Here is a 19330-nt window from a genome sequence, read left to right as displayed (position 1 = left end):
CGAGGCAGTGATGAAGTAGGGACTTTCCCGTACGACCTTTCTACGAGTGTACCTTGAATACCAGGAATCTCGGAAAACATCAAATCTCTGACATCACTGCGGCCGGAAAAAGATCCTGCAAGACCGGGACCAACGACAACTGAAGAGAATCGTTCAATGTGACAGAAGTGCAACCCTTCCGCAAATTGCTGCAGACTTCAGTGCGGGGCCATCAATAAGTGCCAGCGTGCGAACCATTCAACGAAACATCATCAATATCGGCTTACGGAGCCGAAGGCACACTCGTGTATCCGTGATGACTGCACGTTACAAAGCTTTACACCTCGCCTGGGCCTGTCACGATCGACATTGGACTGTTGATGACAGAAAACATGTTGCCTGGTCGGAAGAGTCGCGTTTCGAACTGTATCGAGCGGATGTACGTGTATGTGTATGGAGACAATCTCATGAACCCATGGAACCTGCATGTCAGCAGGGGAATGTTCGAACTAGTGGAGGCTCTGTAGTGGTGTGGAGCGTGTGCAGTTGGAGTGATATGGGACCCCAGATACGTCTAGATACGACTCTGACAGGTGACACGTAAGTAAGCATCCTGTCTGATCACATGCATCCATTCATGTCAACTGCGCATTCCGACGGACTTGGGCAATTCCAGCAGGACAATGCGGCACCCCACAGGTCCAGAATTGATACAGAGTGGCTCCAGAAACACTCTTCTGAGTTCAAACAGTTCCACTGGCCACCAACCTCCCCAGACATACAGACATGAACATTACTGAGCATATCTGGGACGTCTTGCAACGTGCTGTTGAGAAGAGATATCCACCCCCTCGTACTCTTACAGATTTATGGACAGCCCTGCCGGATTCATGGTGTCAGTTCCCTCTAGTACTACTTCAGACATTAGTCGAATCCATGTCAAGTCGTGTCGCGGCGCTTCTGCTCATTCGCGGGGGCACTACACGATATTAGTCAGGTGTACCAGTTTCTTTGGATCTTCAGTGTGTAACGATGGAGTTGTGTAACATTGTTTGACTGATACCCAAGGAAATCAACTACTTTTCAGATTCCCTGGCATCCCTGCCTCAATTTTTCTTGTTCGTCTCTGATTGCACGCGGTGAAAGAACTTTTGGTAATATGCTTGATGTGTGGATGCGAGTCGAATAGACAGCAGTCCGCTAACAGCTGGAAGCCACATAGGTTGCGGTCGATAGGCTAGAAGCTATTTACTACTTACTAACCAGGGCTGTGGCGCACCGATTGTTCTAGTGGCTCTGTGGCCTCGCTTGAGGTCCCTGAAGCCACACCGTCTACCGAAGTGCCTCCCCCAGTCGGTTCGTCCTCAGCCGAAGGTCAATAACAGATAATGGCTACTCTCGGATCTCTAGGACTGTATGTTCTCTATGCTTCTTAACAAATGACATGATGCGTATACTGTTGACGAAAGTACATATGATCTAGCAAGACACATCGTGTCTGATGAGAATGGGCCCACACATCTTGATGTCAGCGAAAGAGTGCAGGAAGTGCGTCTCCTGACGAGTGAAACCTCAAACTTTGTGCGGTTAACAGAGATCTCAGAAAGATAGCAGTCAAAATGAATGGGAAGTCTAGTGTGCAATCAGTTTGTTTGCTGCGGTGTATCGTTAAATATGTGGAGGAGGATACGCCAGTGTCTATAGAGCACAACGGACAATGGCTGCAGCTCGCTCCAACTTATGATTGATGGCAGCACCAAGGACGCCAGCCTCCTGTGCTCTGTTAGCAACCACTGACGTACTCTCATGTGGCGAGAGGTGGGAAGACGTACTGCACACAGGAACATGGTCGAACATGATCGTTGTGGTGGTCCAAGTGTTATGGTGTGCGGAGGCATTATACATGGGTGTACTGAGCTCCAAATTTTTAAACACAACACACTCACCGGTCAACGTTATTGTGGCAGTTTACTCCGTCCCTATGTGCATCTCTTTAGGCTTGCATTTGGCTCAGACTTTATTCTCATTGACGAGAATGCGCGACGGCATCGAACAGTGCAGTTTAGGGAGATCTCGGAACGCGAGCCTATCCGACGAATGGATTGGTCTGTCCGTTCTCGCGATTTATATCCCATCGAGTACGTACGGAATGCGTTGGCGAAACGTAATACAGCACTTTCACATGCACCAATGTCAATTCAAAAGTTGTCAACAGCGGTGGTGGAGGAATAGATATTCTGCGCAGTCTTTCTATATAATCTCCATATTTCATCGAGCTATGGTACTTGTCGCTGACACATCATGGGAAAGTTACTTTGGTCCTTACGTTTTGCACATCAGCGTATTTCTGATTATTACACTGACATCTCAAATGGTAGGTAAACAATAAAATATCGAGAATTAGAAATTTTGTTGACTTCTCGGCCTTCGATAAAATTTTGTTTATGTTATGACACATGTTTGCGAAATACAGTTACTCAAAAGTTTCTTTGATTATCGGAGTAGTTATGTTAGTACGAGTTTTAAAATTAGAGCTGAAAGTTGGGTTAAGTTGCAATGAATAAATTCAAGAACAGTAGTGTCAATGAAGTCTTTATTTCGTTTAGTTTACTACCAATACAAATTCAACCAAAGTTAGTGGAGGCTTCTAAGGAGTCTGCTCTTTCGTTTTCAGTAGTCCAGAATTGGGTAAATAAATCAAACATGCCATGCTTGTAGAAGGTCAACATGTACACCATAGGCAAACTGTAGCCACACAGGAAAACGTCGAGGAAGTGCAGTATACGGTATTGGACAATCTTAAGGATTTATCAAGCGTTTGACGCAATAGCCACATCTAAAGGGAGTCAACCGTGTGTTTTATCTGAAGCATTAATTACGAGAAAGTTTCTGCAAGAAGGCTACATCATTTCTTGCATCTTCACGAAAAACAAATGAGAAAGAGGGATTCTCAGTAAGGGTTGCTCCATTTTACAACGAATCTTACACAATCGGTATGTTTTCAACGTGTATGAGGCGCTAGGGGAGCACTTCACGACACAAAAAGTTAAGTGTTTTCATGTGTCGTAAAGGGTTTGGCTGATATTTTTTAGGATGAAACAGATACTCATCTTAAGGACTACCTTGCACAGAGCAAAACAATAACTACCGAAAACTAGTCAAATCCTCCTCATCAACAGTATTACAAGATAATGGAGAAAAAGTCTGGAAAGAAGAAAAAATCTTCCGAACGGTCAGTGGTGTTTCGGTAGTGGGAAATTTGAGAGAATTTCAGGACGAACTATTGGAACATCTACTCTCTTCAGCACATTACCAAATTTAACATTTTCTGACTGCTCATATGTAAAGGAATCTGTGGCTGAAAAAGTTTTGAGTTCAATTAAATGTATGGCAGACGCATATAAATACTTAGCACATATTCCTGAATGGCGTTTTAGAGAGAGAACCTGGCCACTGGAAAAATTCAGAACTCCAGTGACCGAAAATGGGTCTACGTCGAAGCGTAACTAAAATATAGTATCTATGCCAAGCCTCGAACATTCCGTGCCACTATCTTACAAACTTTTTCAGTGTAAAGTAAATGGAAATCTTAAGTCCGTCATGTCATCGCGATGCTGCATGTGGGAGTATCACTACTCTGCTTTTGGCAAGGAATTCAAACTAGCAGCCGCGCGCTTCTGTAGCGGATTCAGTAATCGACTTATTGGGCGTAAAGAAGCAATCTGGGAGTGTGGATACGACCTCATCACGGCGCCTGTAACATCGTCACACGCGCCAGCCGGCGCAATACCTGCGAAAGCGTCGCGCGGAGTTGCCGCGTGGTTTGAAGCGCCATGGACTGCGAGGCCCCTCGCGCCGGAGGTTCGAGTCCTCCCTCTGGTGTGTGTGTGTGTGTGTGTGTCTGTTGTTCTTAGCATAAGCCAGTTTAAGTAGTGTGTAAGTTTAGAGACCGATGACCTCTGCAGTTTGGTCTCTTAGGAATTCACACACATTTTTGAACCTGCAGCAGCTACGAGTACCCAGGCACTTTGGGAACCATGTATAGCGCATAGCAAAGAGGTTGTATCACTTTCTTTCGCATTCTACAGTTTAATTGCGCACTGTGTGTATTTCAGGAATTACTAACTTCCCTTTGCTTAACTATAACTACACTCCTGGAAATGGAAAAAAGAACACATTGACACCGGTGTGTCAGACCCACCATACTTGCTCCGGACACTGCGAGAGGGCTGCACAAGCAATGATCACACGCACGGCACAGCGGACACACCAGGAACCGCGGTGTTGGCCGTCGAATGGCGCTAGCTGCGCAGTATTTGTGCACCGCCGCCGTCAGTGTCAGCAAGTTTGCCGTGGCATACGGAGCTCCATCGCAGTCTTTAACACTGGTAGCATGCCGCGACAGCGTGGACGTGAACCGTATGTGCAGTTGACGGACTTTGAGCGAGGGCGTATAGTGGGCATGCGGGAGGCCGGGTGGACGTACCGCCGAATTGCTCAACACGTGTGGCGTGAGGTCTCCACAGTACATCGATGTTGTCGCCAGTGGTCGGCGGAAGGTGCACGTGCCCGTCGACCTGGGACCGGACCGCAGCGACGCACGGATGCACGCCAAGACCGTAGGATCCTACGCAGTGCCGTAGGGGACCGCACCGCCACTTCCCAGCAAATTAGGGACACTGTTGCTCCTGGGGTATCGGCGAGGACCATTCGCAACCGTCTCCATGAAACTGGGCTACGGTCCCGCACACCGTTAGGCCGTCTTTCGCTCACGCCCCAACATCGTGCAGCCCGCCTCCAGTGGTGTCGCGACAGGCGTGAATGGAGGGACGAATGGAGACATGTCGTCTTCAGCGATGAGAGTCGCTTCTGCCTTGGTGCCAATGATGGTCGTATGCGTGTTTGGCGCCGTGCAGGTGAGCGCCACAATCAGGACTGCATACGACCGAGGCACACAGGGCCAACACCCAGCATCATGGTGTGGGGAGCGATCTCCTACACTGGCCGTACACGTCTGGTGATCGTCGAGGGGACACTGAATAGTGCACGGTACAACCAAACCGTCATCGAACCCATCGTTCTACCATTCCTAGACCGGCAAGGGAACTTGCTGTTCCAACAGGACAATGCACGTCCGCATGTATCCCGTGCCACCCAACGTGCTCTAGAAGGTGTAAGTCAACTACCCTGGCCAGCAAGATCTCCGGATCTGTCCCCCATTGAGCATGTTTGGGACTGGATGAAGCGTCGTCTCACGCGGTCTGCACGTCCATGGCAAGCCGTTCCACAGGACTACATCCAGCATCTCTACGATCGTCTCCATGGGAGAATAGCAGCCTGCATTGCTGCGAAATGTGGATATACACTGTACTAGTGCCGACATTGTGCATGCTCTGTTGCCTGTGTCTATGTGCCTGTGGTTCTGTCAGTGTGATCATGTGATGTATCTGACCCCAGGAATGTGTCAATAAAGTTTCCCCTTCCTGGGACAATGAATTCACGGTGTTCTTATTTCAATTTCCAGGAGTGTATTTCTTACACATTGAAAGAAGTGAAATCAGTCGACCTCTCACCGGTACTGAGGTGAAAGAGTCAAGTAACCTACGAGATAAGGACGACATTTGTTGCCGTTGCAGTGAAAGATTGTGTTTTTTAAGTAAAAATAAATCCGCGTTTCAGTGTAGTTCTCTTTTAGGTCGATTTACTTTCTCAAACGCTTTACAGTGTGCAGTTTCCGTCATTGAAGTGTGATAGTGAAAGGTCTGTAAAATACAGTTTTACGGCTGCAGTAACCTAAAACAGTTTCCCAACCGTAAGCTGTTTTACGTGTGAGAGTGGCTGGAGTCATACAGGGCAAAATCTGGCGAGAAGAGAGGATATTCCGACTATTAGTACCCCAAAACTCTTTTAACATTTCCTATTGCTAAATTCTCTTTCATTATTCTGATGACATTTTTGCTCTTTGTCATGTAGCACTAGTGTAGTTTTTATTAGCTGCTGACTCCTGATCAATAACGGCACGATTGCTTGTGCTATATGAACGACAATTTTCTTTCCTTCAGCGATTGTTGTACATAAAATATATTTACTATCCAGTGTTATGTTTAAGTATTCAACAAAATGCTCATCTTATTTCATCTGTGTGTGGTTCTTCTTTATTTTTCTTTTATTTTGGAAAGACATAGTCTCGGCTTTTCTCGCATTTAGCATGGTTTTATTTCTCCAGCACTTTGATACTTAGTTGACGTCTTCTACTTCCATGAGGAGGAGGACGAAATCTTGAGGTCCGCTGGTGAATAAAGCTGTATCAAGAGAATATTGCCCTGTTTAGACATTTGGATGCAGAAATAGTTTGTTGAACAGTATAAGCGAGCGGGCGGACCCTTTCCGACTTGCAACCGTAACAGTGTTGGTGCGTAAGTTCAAATGGCTCTAAGTACTATGGCACTTATCATCTGAAGTCATCAGTCCCTAGAACTTAGAACTACTTAAACCTAACTACCCTAAGGACATCACACACATCCATGCCCGAGGCAGGTTTCGAACCTGCGACCGTAGCGGTCGCGCGGTTCCAGACTGAAGTGCCTAGAACCGCTCGGCCACAGCGGCCGACGGTGCGTAATTGTTTGCCCTCTATGGTTACTGTAGAAGTCCAACGTTTGGGATATTTATATAAAAGGTGAACATAAGTCCGAGTTTGACATTTGTGTCAAAAATTTCTTGATTAAATTATCTTACCTCTTCTTGCAAAAATTTTTCCTATCTAAGAAAATTGCGTCGGTGGCGTGGAGTCATTAAATGTTATGTGCTACTGTTCTATTAGACGAAAAAGCCGGTACCGACCAGTCTTTATATAGTTTATTTGTTAACACATCAGCGGGTTAGTTGCGCTTTCTAATGAAAGCTAAGACTGAGTTTGTCTTTCAGAAACCCTTGAAATCAATAAGCGTTTGACGTACATTTCTGTTCTACTTTGAACGACCCGTGGTCCTTGAAACTCACTGGTGGTTGAAAGCTGCACGAGAGTGGACTCCAGATGCATACATCTGGGTTTGACTTTCCCACTGGTCTTAGTGTTTTCTCTGACAGTTTTCAATTCTGGAAATTCTTGTTGTATGTGAAAGCAAGAAGTTGTACTGTAGTCCATGCTTTACGTTGAACTGTTGGTCTTGCGAGTGATTTTGCCTGAGAGGGCTCTCATGTTGGATGGGGCGGCGGCAGAGCACGTCCCACAGGAACGTCAAGAGTAAAGCGCTGCTGACTTCTAAGTCACTGATTATTTAACTTCATACATACTCGCAACTAACGACTCACACTTCTTATGTTGTGTGTTCCGCAAGGCGTTCTATCTGCATCCTCGTTGAGTGCGTTAATGTGTACTTGGTTTTCAGAAACAGGAGTTCATTTCCCAGATATGACTTTAATGTTATGTGATCACATTTCCAAAAGATCATGGAATGCAAAAGAAATGTAAAAAAATCTGCATGAATAGTACAATTACTTCGTTTCTAGACGACTGCCCACAGCCGCAACAATTAAACGAAACATATTTGGTAACTGTAAAATAAAAGACGCGGAGAAACACTTACGCCAACAATTAATCAGCGAGAATCTCTGATTCGCTATAATCCTGTACACGTGTTTCTTCTATCACGAAAAACCATTGTCTCACAGATGCTATTATATGACAAGGCGTATTTTCATGTTTATACAAACAATCGTCGTTTCCGAATCGTTCCTCTACTACAAGCAATATGCAATGCTGTGAAATGTGCTCGTATTCTCTCGCATTTAACATTTTCTAAAGCGCAAAAAGGGGACCACACCTGAACCACGAAAAACACCCCCATACCATAACACCACCTCCTCCTTACTTCAGGTCAAGTTATCCGGGTATTCCAAAACCGTTGAAGACGATTGCCGCAGAGTACAGCGTGTTTCATCAACCCAAAATCACTCGTTTCCAATCATCCAGTGTCCATTGGCGTCGCTCTTGCACCGCCCGAAGCGTCACTTACCACTGACTACATGAGTGGGTGGCTTCTGAAGAGCACCTCCACCACTGTACCCCAGTCTTCTTAACTACGGTACGCACAGTCTTTGTGCTATCTGGATTGCTCGTAGCACTTTGGAGTGATTTCTTTCGCTTATTTCACACGATTTTTTACAACCATCCTCGAAGGTCCCAGCCAGTCTGTACAAGCGGTCTGCCTGGTCTTCGTTTACTGTTGGTTGTTCCTTCGCGTTTTCACTTAACAGTCACATCACCAATAGTCGAATTCACTTAACAGTCACATCACCAATAGTCGAATTAAACAGTTCTAGAAGGGTTGAAAAGTCCTGAAGGATTTGTTACTCAGATACCATCCAATGACTAGTAAATGTTCCAAGTCAGTGAGCTGCTGACCGAGTCATTCTACAATTACCACTTCTCTACTGAAAACAGTTCTCCCCGCCTCCTTTTATCTTGGCGGGTCCGTCTCTCCTGACACGTAGTTGGAAATCCCGCACTACATAGGGGTGTCCAGATACTTTTGATCAGGAAGTGTATTTTCTTTCATCTGGGTGTAGTTAATTTTCAGTATCTACTGTGCATAGTGTTGAGAACATAACCACGAAACCTCGTAACTGTCGAATATTTCCTGAATGAGATTTTCACTCTGCAACGGAGTGTGCGCTGATATGAAACTTCGTGGCAGATTAAAACTGTGTGCCGGGCCGAGACTCGAACTCGGGACCTTTGCCTTTCGCGGGCAAGTGCTCTACCAACTGAGCTACCCAAGCATGACTCACGCCCCGTCCTCACAGCTTCACTTCTGTCAGTACTTCGCCTCCTACCTTCCAGACTTTACAGAAGCTCTCCAGGAGAGCTCAGTTGGTAGAGCACTTGGCCGCTAAAGGCAAAGGTCCCGAGTTCGAGTCTCGGCCCGGCACACAGTTTTAATCTGCCAGGAAGTGTCGAATATTTGTTATACAATTCACGAAATAGGATGCTTGATCACGGTTTAGCTTCCTATCGACGTCCATTTCATGAAGGAGGGAGTTTTAAGGAAGCCGGGAAAAGATACGGGAGGAAGTCTTTCGTGACCTCGTGTAATGACATTCGGCTGAAGCTGCTATACAATTTCCTACTAATTCCAGTTGAGTTTCGATGAGTGCCTCGAGGCTTTACATATAAAACCGTATATTACGGTTGTAGCGAGTTTGAGGGCACTCCCTGACTAAGTTTCACTTTGCTCTGCTTTATTGTATTTTACTTTAGAAAGCGGCGTCCCTTGACCTTGGCTGTCTTGCACGAGCGTCAGGTTATGTTCCCCGCGCAACCCTAGCCGTGCTCCGACTGCATATAAGTGGTGTAATTATAACCAGAAGAAAATAGCTCTGCCATTGACAGACTGCAGTGGCATGGGAAGACGGGGAGGAGGTAGTACGAGCACAGCCGGCCCGCGAGCAGCCACACTTCCCAAGCCCCAGCGTGTACCTACAAAACAGGGCACCCAGTGAGAAGGGGACGCTCCAGCTGGTTGGTTGGTTGTTTGGGGGAAGAGACCAAACAGCGAGGGTATCGGTCTCATAGGATTAGGGAAGAATGGGGAAAGAAGTCGGAGGTGCCCTTTCAAAGGAACCATCCCGGCATTTGCTTGGAGCGATTTAGGGAAATCACGGAAAACCTAAATCAGGATGGCCGGACGCGGGACTGAACCGTCGTCCTTCCCAACGCGAGTCCAGTGTATGGGGCGCTCCAGAAAGAACGGTTAGTGGCTGACGGCCGGCCCTACCACTCCACACACTGAAACGCCGATCAAAAAAGTATTTCAGCCCGAGTATAGAGCACGAAGTTGCATAATAATTTCCCGTCTTGCAAAATGCTCAACATCAGCACCGTGTCTCTATGCACAACAATCGCAACAATAATCATGCGATTACGTAAAGAACCCAGTGGAAGCCCTTTCTTACTAGACTTGTCCCGAAAAGCGAATGAGTACACGTGACACGTGATCCCCACTATTATGACCAGTTACATGAACTGCCAAGAAGCCGGCACTACGGCCGAACCCCCTAACATTACTTCAACTTCTGACTTTTGCAATACTACTTTATATTTAGGGCAATCACCACAGAAATATTCCACGATTTAAATAAAGAAGACCGCTGCGACAGTTAGAACTCTTAACTGGAGAACACGACCGGTTTCGCAAATTACACAAAGGAATAAAAGGAGTTCTCAGAAATTTAGCCATGCCACGAAACGGACAAATAAAAGTGATGAAGTGCTTACAGTCAAACGATTTAAGGTTCTATTTGGGCCGATAAAGCCATTCCCAACATTTATATCCAGATATTTAAAACTACTGACACATGAATGTGTGATCGTATATGATAAAATGTATTGGGGGCTAAGGCAACGGGCAGCTTAAAAAAAGAACACAGTATAAACGTCAAAGTAAGAAGTAATAAAAAATAGTGCTATAGGTAGGAAAGCGAATTAACATCGCATTGTCATCCAGTTCTGGGTTACGTTGGAAGTTTCAAATCTCTAGATCATCAGTAAGTTTGTTTAAAATCGATTGCAAAATTTGCACCAAACAGACTGACAGACAAGAAAGCGTTATCCATCTTCTCTTCTCATTCATTCTGGCCAGTTGTGTCCATCCACTCGAATACCTCTTGGAATGCATTGTGATACTACCCATACAGCAACCTAGTTGCGCACGGCAGCCTGGATGTCAGGCATTACCAAAATTCTTCAAATGGCTCTGAGCACTATGCGACTTAACTTCTGAGGTCATCAGTCGCCTAGAACTTAGAACTAATTAAACCTAACTAACTTAAGGACATCACACACATCCATGCTCGAGGCAGGATTCGAACCTGCGACCGTAGCGGTCGCTCGGTTCCAGACTCTAGAGCATGGAACCGCACGGCCACCCAGGCCGGCCAAAATTCTTTACTGCCATCCCCACCCCTACCGAACAGACCACCAAGAAAGCCAGCTGATGTTGCATGTCATCCAGTTATGAACTAGGTTTAAAATTTGAAGCCTCTGGCTCATGAGAAAGTTAGTTTAAAATCAATCTCAAAATTTGTACTGAACACACAGACAGACAAGAAGCGACCTTATAAAAACGTGGTAAAAATAGCTTTACCGTAGCCCAATGAGATCTCAACATCAAGATGGAGTTGTGCTAGTAAATGAAATGAAATGAAATTTGGGGGGGGGGGGGGGGGGGGGTGAGGCTCTTTAGACATCTGAAAGATGCCGCCGCTTTAACTATTCTACTTGTTGATTAATAATGACGTTAACAACCCGTCATGGCATGGCAAAACACACTTACTACAAATATGCGGTGCAAAATGCGAGAATGTTGGTTATCATCTGGATTAGACGTTTTGAAATCTTTGTCAGTCGTGCATGTAGGAGACGAATAAATCATTATCAACAGCTGAAAGTAGTTTGAACGAGACCACAAAATAAGGCTATGGGAAGATAGATTTTCTTTCTGCGGTATTGCAAAAATAATTGAAAGGGATGTATCAGCCGTGAATAAATGTTGACAAGAATGGTTCCGGAAGGCGATATCTAAAGGCCAGGATTCGGCCTCAGATGAGTCACTACTGAGCGGAAAGACCGCCGTAATCAGCGCTTGGTTCTAATGCTTCTGCATCAACCACTAGAGCTTCTGCTGACACCACTAACTGTAACCGATCGGTTACTTGAGGGGTAGCTCCGAGCCCTGTAGCATCCACGCCACTAACTGCGAATGACTGCCCTCTGTGATTTCAGTGGTGACAAGTTAGAGCTCTTCGTAGGGCGGACTGGGGTTCTGTTTTGTTCTCAGATTAAGCTCTTTCTACGTAAGTTGGTGCCAGTGATGGTCGTACATTGGTAACGAACACGGCATGTAAGCTGTCTGCGGCGTAGACACACTAGGCCTACACCAGAAGTTCGGTCTGACGAGTGATTTCCTACGACAGCATGAGAACTCTTGGCGTTATCCTAAGAGCATCGTCAGTAAATTTATGCACAGATGGCGACTGAACCGGCTGTGCGGCCATGACTCAGCTGGAAAAGTTTTTCCATTGAAATCAACAATTCTAATTCGAGGTCTTAACGGCGACATTATTTTAACCAGTCAACGACTTTCAGAATGCTGCATAATATCTGATCACAGGTATCGAGCCAACGATTGTTAAACCAATCTCCTGCGCCATAAGCTGGAATAATTTAGGACCTGCGCCAATGTGCACAACTAACTTCCGGAATCATTATGTCGCGGTGTTACTGTTCACAGTAGTAACGTACGGTGCAAAGTGCAGCACAAAGGCGTGGTATCTGGCATATGTCACTCCACCCGAGTCCATAAGCTGCGATGTTTATCGACGTTTATTTGTTGTCGCCAAGAATAGTCTGTGTGTTGCTATCATGGAACACATCCAGCGAACGCCCAGCCGTGCGGGTCACGCAAGCAGGGATATATTGCGATAAACCTGAAACCTCGCACATTTACCGTCACATGTTTTACGGGAAATTATCGAATGTGTTGTTAACTAGGCGTGGAAACGTATCTAACCATATGTATAATAAAGAGTATCAAAAGTAGGCCAAAAAGCAAAGGAATAACAAATGAAATAATATGGTTCCAGAGACCTTTTGAAGTCTCAAACATCTATCACGTATATATGCAGGCTGAAACAGGAGACCCGGGTTAGAAACCCGACTTTCGTACATATTTTCATTGTACGCTTCACTCTGCATGTATACATCAAAGAAATAAAACTTATCTATCATGTACATCAGTTTGTCAAGCGTAAGTTGCACTGAAGTTTATGGTGACTGCTACACCCAGGAAGAATGGCCCGAATAAATGCAAGCACTGCGAACGTGTAAAAACGTATACGAGCAATACGTGATAAACGAGTAGAAAGTGTGTATACGTAAACTCTGTGTGATTGCGATGATCAAAATTACGCCAAACTCTGAAACACATGAGCGTTCAGATGAAGCGGATAAATGAAACATACAATGATGAATTCAGACGGGATAGAATGATCGGCCTCGGGAAGACGCACTCGTCACACAGTAACATTTCGTCTCTTACAAGGCACTTTACGGTGCCGGTAGTGATGTTTGAAACCGGTGACTAGGAAAACATCATCCGCAGAGCCGAACGGGTACTGGAACACGTAATGTCACCTGAACGCACGATGACACACAGTCTGTCCTCAACGCAGGGGCGGATCCAGGATCTCGGTCAGGGGAGGGGGGGGGGGGGGGAAATTTGTTGGTAACTGCCTTCCAAAAAGTTAATTCCAAATAAATGCATTAATACTCTATATACGCGCGCGCACGCACACACACACGCACATACACACGCGCACACACACACACACACACACACACATATATTTTAGTTTGTGTATCGCTATGTGTTAAGTGTGTTTACGGAAATAACTTACTGCATTAACTAAAAAATATTCTTCAAATACGACACGTGCACTTGAAAAACTCCGTGTTTGTCTGCTAAAGTAAAATAATCTATAAAAATGCTAATGTTCGTTTCCATTCTTAAATCTTCGAAATTAGTTAACCAATTGCTTTCCTATGACAGAACGTTGCCATCGAATTCACGCATGCGTTTATACGCAGCAATGACGATACGACTGCGAAAAGTTATAATAGGGTATTTGACTGTGTTCAGGAAATTATCTTATATCGTTAATCACGTCAGTATCTGTTTGGATCTGCTGACCGTAACATTTATATTCTTACTGTATGAGAGAATGGATTGCGAATGAATCCACAGACGTTATTTTCGTGTACCTTATTACATTTGGCTAATTAACGTTTGTTCTCATTCCGCATCAAAAGTGAGAAGAAAGCCAAAATGGGGGAGAAGCGTTCATCCAGAAGAAAAACGTGCAATTGCAGAATAAAAGGGACTGTCGTAAGATTCTCACTATTTGCAACTAATGAGAATATTTTCAAGCGTTCCTTCGGTGTTCATCGCTTAATTATCAACACCATCTCTTTGCAAATTGCCACTAGAACCAAAATCTTACATACGCACTGCAGGGAAAGTGCTAAAAAAGGGACATATATCGCTCATGCCTCAGCGAATATTATCATTTTATTCGTAAGTGTAGATGTTTCTTCTGTAGTTTATTCACTAAATGGAAGAGGCTTCAAGGTCTCTTTTTGAATTGTTAAATCTAACTGCGTGCCATTGTTTACATCTTCGACTTCAAGTAAAACATACTAGATAGGCCGACGTAATCAGCCCCTAAAGCAGTCGGAAAAAAAAGATCGGTCACGCACCAGGGGGGGAATTGCCCCCATTGCCTCCCCCCCCCCCCCTGGATCCGCCCATACCTATTGTATTACCGAATGTTATTTTAGGTAGTCTTCCATCATTCTTGCTACATGACCTTCCCGGTTCAATCGAGTTCTTTAACAGTTCGACAGTGTCACGGTGTTTGTACAGTTCTCTTAACTATTCATATTTTCTTATCCTCCATTCTATCTTATTTTCATCAGACATCAATCAAAAATTTTCTTGTATTTTCTTTCGAATATTAACAGATTTCCTTCATCTTTATTTCTAATTTTTCTATTAAAGACTGTGGTTCTAACTCCACCTCCATTCTTTAAAAACTCATCACATATCTGATCTTCAACACAAGCCTTGTTATTCATTAGTTTCTTTATTACTTTCTGTATTTCATTCACTGGTGTGGTGGTGACTTGGATATCAACCGACTCAGTTTCTTCACATTTAAAATAAGACTGTGGGTCATTGCAATTTAGTTGTTCTGAAAAGTGTGTCTTATACCTTTTTTTGAATGTCACTCTTGTTTGTTAGTACATTCTCATGCTGGTCCTTTATAAACTGTTCCCTTTTAGAAAATTTACCAAAAGATTTCTCTTGTGGTTTCATGCATCTGCCTTGTCCAGTGCTGGTTGAAATCATCCTCTGCTTCTCTTATCATACTCTTGTACTATCACCTTTTCTCTTGCCTTAGGTTCGTTGTGTTTCCTGGCGGATTTTGTTATATTTCTCCTTCAGTATCACATTGTTGCTTTCTGTAATCCACGATTTCGTCACATTTCTTCTCTTCGGGCTTTTTCCTGGCACTTTACGTTAAACCAAATTTTGTTAGGTCGTTTCCTTTTTCCTGTGACTTTGGGATTCATTTCTTAAATACTATTCTTCAGGTGTCTCCATCTGCTTTGACATCTTGTTGTTAGCTGCTGACCCGTCTAGGTTTTTTTTTTTGTTACTTCCCATTTCTTTTGTAATGTTTTCTTTTCTATTTTGTTTTATCAGATTTCATGTGTTGTATCTAGTAATTTCCATACTATTTAGTTCCCTTTTGAATTTGATTTTAATTTTTGACCTGACATAAGTTCTGGGTCACAATCTGCACCCCTAACGTTCTAACAGCTTTAAAACTGTTTTGGAATCTTTTTTGGATAGCCGCATGGTCAGTCTGATTCACCATTTCTCCATCTGGCGATTTTCAAGTCCCTAAATGAATACGTTTGTGTTGGAATTTTGGGCTGATTGTGAGAGATCATTTGTCATTTCCCCGTGTAAACTGAAATTGCCGGTGGTTTGCCTGTAAATTTCCTCCTTTCCCAATTCGGCACTGAAGTCTGTTAACACTACCTTTATATTATGCCTGGTTACTGATTTGCACGTGTATTCCAGTGCCGGCCGGAGTGGCCGAGCGGTTGTAAGCGCTACAGTCTGGAACCGCGAGACCGCTACAGTCGCAGGTTCGAATCCTGCCTCGGGCATGGATGTGTGTGATGTCCTTAGGTTAGTTAGGTTTAAGTAGTTCTAAGTTCTAGGGGACTGATGACTATGGATGTTAAGTCCCATAGTGCTCAGAGCCTTTCGTGTGTGTGTGTGTGTGTGTGTGTGTGTGTGTGTGTGTGTGTGTGTGTTCCAGTTGATTGCTGAATTCTTCTTTCATATCGTCATCCGTATCTTCTGTGGGTGCATATGCATTTATACATGTAATGTATAGCATTGATGTGATGTATGATATTCGATTATTAACATGTCTGACTTCCTATTCTGAATAATTTATTGATTTATGAATGTAGAATACGGTTCCAAATTCGCAGCGTAGACAACAGTCTTTGTCCTGTCTCTTATTTTAAGTGACTCCGTTCATTGCTATCGTACTTTTTTGAGAGGAGCAGCTGTACCTTGTATTTTTTTTAGTTCTTTTACTAGTATTCGGGACTTCCAGGACGATATATACTTCCGATATTCCAAGAATCAAGAGAGAAGTACTTATAGCTTTGCCAATTTTTGTACCAGTATGTCATGTCCTTTTTCCGGGCCACGCGTTGGGTACCCCGACCGATCAGCATTTTACGTGAGTTGTTGATAGCCCCCTTCACAACTCCCAACCTGGAGGACCAGAGGTCTTGATTTTGGGGTGCTCTATCCCTGGGAGAGTACTTTTACCGTAGATTGGCGAGCCCCTCCTGCCCGTGGTAGTTTTGGTCTGCCCCGGGTATTTTACTTCCCCAGTACCCACCATTTCTCGAGGGCTTTCCCCTTCCGCCACCAGGGCAGGCGCCAAATGGGAGACAAGCAAACCCCACACACCAAACAACAGTGAGGACGCTAATCACAGCGCTGATATCCGGACTAGGAATGTCTTGTATCTCGAACGAATTCTGCTTTAAGCTGCATGTCAGGTACTGCCAGTTACGTTTTTGACGTTGCCGTGGTGTCTAAAATCTGACAGCAGCATAACGAACAACCCCAACCTGTTATGTAGTGGGGCTCCAGAGGCTACAACATTCCATCTTGACTTATCGTGGATTCACGGTCCGAGCAGCTACTACCCTTCCTTCACGCAAATGCACTTGTTCTGTTCCAAAAGGACAATGCCTGAACAATATATTAATGGCAGAGATTCGTACGATACATCGTATTTAATAAATAAGAATACACTGCCAGTTGACCTGACCTGCGGGGATCATGGCCCGAAAATACGGTTACGTCCGGTAGTGGAGCTAGTAGTCTTTCTGTTGGCTTCGTGACAGAGCGTCTAACTGTAGTCCCAATCGTGAGAATAGTGTTTACTCACTTTTTTATACGTAATAACGTCATTTCCATCATTTAACTATTTCATTATGATTTTTCCAGGTAAATCTAGGAAGAAAACGTTTCCACTACGGACCTTGTGTATGAATATTATCGCAGTGTTCGTACAGGGAACGCACTGTCACCGAGCGAGGTGGCTCAGTGGTTAGACACTGGACTCGCATTCGGGAGGACGACGGTTCAATCCCGCGTCCGGCCATCCTGATTTAGGTTTTCCGTTCAAATATGGTTCAAATGGCTCTGAGCACTATGGGACTCAACTGCTGTGGTCACCAGTCCTATAGAACTTAGAACTACTTAAATCCAACTAACCTAAGGACATGACACACATCCATGCCCGAGGCAAGATTCGAACCTGCGACCGTAGCAGCAGCGCGGTTCTGGACTGAAGCGCCTAGAACCGCTCGGCCAAAGTGGCCGGCTATAAAAGGAGGCGGGGAGTATTCTGTTCTGAGCAGTGAGGCTGTAACAGCAGAATGGCTTGGGCAGGAAAGTGACTTTGAACGTGGGCTAGTCATTGGATGTTCCGTGAGTCACTAATCCATCAGGGATATTTCAGCCCTTCTAAAACTGCCCAGTTCGATTGTTGATGATTGTGATTGTTGAGTGGAAACGCGAAGGAACAAGCAAAGCTAAACCACGACCAAGCAGACCACAGGCACTGACGCGCAGGGGCCATCGAGCATTGCGGACAGTGGTTGAAAAGATCGCGTGAAATCAACGGGAGGACAGTGTACAACTGGAAATGAATGGTTTGGAGTGATGAAACACGCTGTAACCTGTAACAATACGCTGGAAGGGTTTGGGTTTGGGACTGTCCTGTGAATTTGATCTGCCATCAGTTGTAGTGCCGACACTGAAGCAAGGAGGAGGCGATGTTACGGTATGGAGGTGTTTCTCGTGGTTAAGGTGTGGTCCTGTTATTGTTCTAAAGCAAATGGTTGTTGGAGAGACGAATAAGATCGATACAAATATTGGCCATTAGGGACGGAGCAGAAGCTAAAACATAAAAAGAAAGTGGAGGGACATCAGGAAAGTTTCTTTCCAACGAACCATCACAGTAATCTTACTAAAGGAAATTACCAAATACTGGAATTTAGGTAACTAATTGATGGGCATTTGAAGCACACTACTCGCAAATGGAAGTCAGCTGCCACTTTTTTCGTTCTAAAACACTAATCATCGGAAGAAAAAAATACACATCTTTATGTCAGTGGGCTTAGCGCTTTTAATAGTGAATCAGCAGCGTATACTGCAAGTGCCATTTTAAAACAGAACTTTAATGGCTATAGTCGTGGCAGTATAAGGGGCCATAAAGGTTGCGTTTATGCTGTCTAAAGCTTTGACATTACAGGGTGATGTGGTGTTGGAGGAGCGACGTGAATGTGGAGTGAGTTATGGTTTGATTACTTAGGGGTGAAATTCCACACAGCACACATTTGCGCAGGTAGTAATGTACATGACACTAGATATTGCTTTGACGACCTCTGTTTGCCTGCTTGTTTGAGTTCCAGCTACAGCTAAAGTTAACACTGGCTTCGTTAATAATGCAACACAGTTTCGGTATTGAGATTAATATATTCTATTTCTGTTTCACTGAAAACAAACTGTTGTTCCATTAAGCAAATTCACAGTTACCTACTTCGGTATGCATTGTTTCTATCGGCGTTACGTAAGACAGTTTAACAACAATAGTATCCAAACGGACAGTAGCCGATGCACATTACAATACCGCGTTCCTCAACCCCTGACAACTTAATTTTTTAGAATCCGTATACTGAGAGAGTACTGCGGGTGCCAACGATTCACTTAAATTCAGTATTCAGATCTCCATTGCCAGTGATTGTAAATAGTCTACCCACATTCCGCATTTCCGGTACTGCGTTATATTTAACCCAGCGGGCACTACAGGCCTGCACAGGTGGAATTAGTTGCACAACCTGAAAATAACGCCGAACATTATAATGCTAAAGGAGATACAGATCGCAATCGTTATTCAGTATCTAGCCGTGACACCGTTAAATACTGATGTTACCTGCACGATTTGAGCAAAAGTACCCACAAACCTATTCGTGGACAGTAATATGGGTTGTGTCCATCCTTCACCTTTATGACAGCTTGAAATCTGCTGGGAACGCTTTCAGTGAGATGTCAGAACGCCTGCTGCGCGTAGTGGATGCGCGGTTACAGGCGCCATGTAAAGGTTTGAGCAGCCCCTCCCG

At 44.5% G+C, this 19330-nt stretch overlaps 1 protein-coding gene and 1 non-coding gene across 2 annotated transcripts in view; both read right to left on the bottom strand.

Moving 5' to 3' along the window:
* Positions 1-19330, bottom strand: part of LOC126297841 (cAMP-specific 3',5'-cyclic phosphodiesterase-like) — a 1751676-nt gene that overhangs the window by 1411504 nt on the left and 320842 nt on the right. The gene's annotated exons all lie outside the window — the stretch shown is intronic.
* On the bottom strand, positions 8690-8764 carry Trnas-cga (transfer RNA serine (anticodon CGA)). The gene has a single exon. It is a non-coding gene; the product is annotated as a tRNA-Ser (tRNA).

Source organism: Schistocerca gregaria, chromosome X, assembly GCF_023897955.1.
Source record: "Schistocerca gregaria isolate iqSchGreg1 chromosome X, iqSchGreg1.2, whole genome shotgun sequence".
Taxonomy (NCBI): Eukaryota; Metazoa; Arthropoda; class Insecta; order Orthoptera; family Acrididae; genus Schistocerca; species Schistocerca gregaria.
This window is presented reverse-complemented; position numbering and strand designations above follow the sequence as displayed.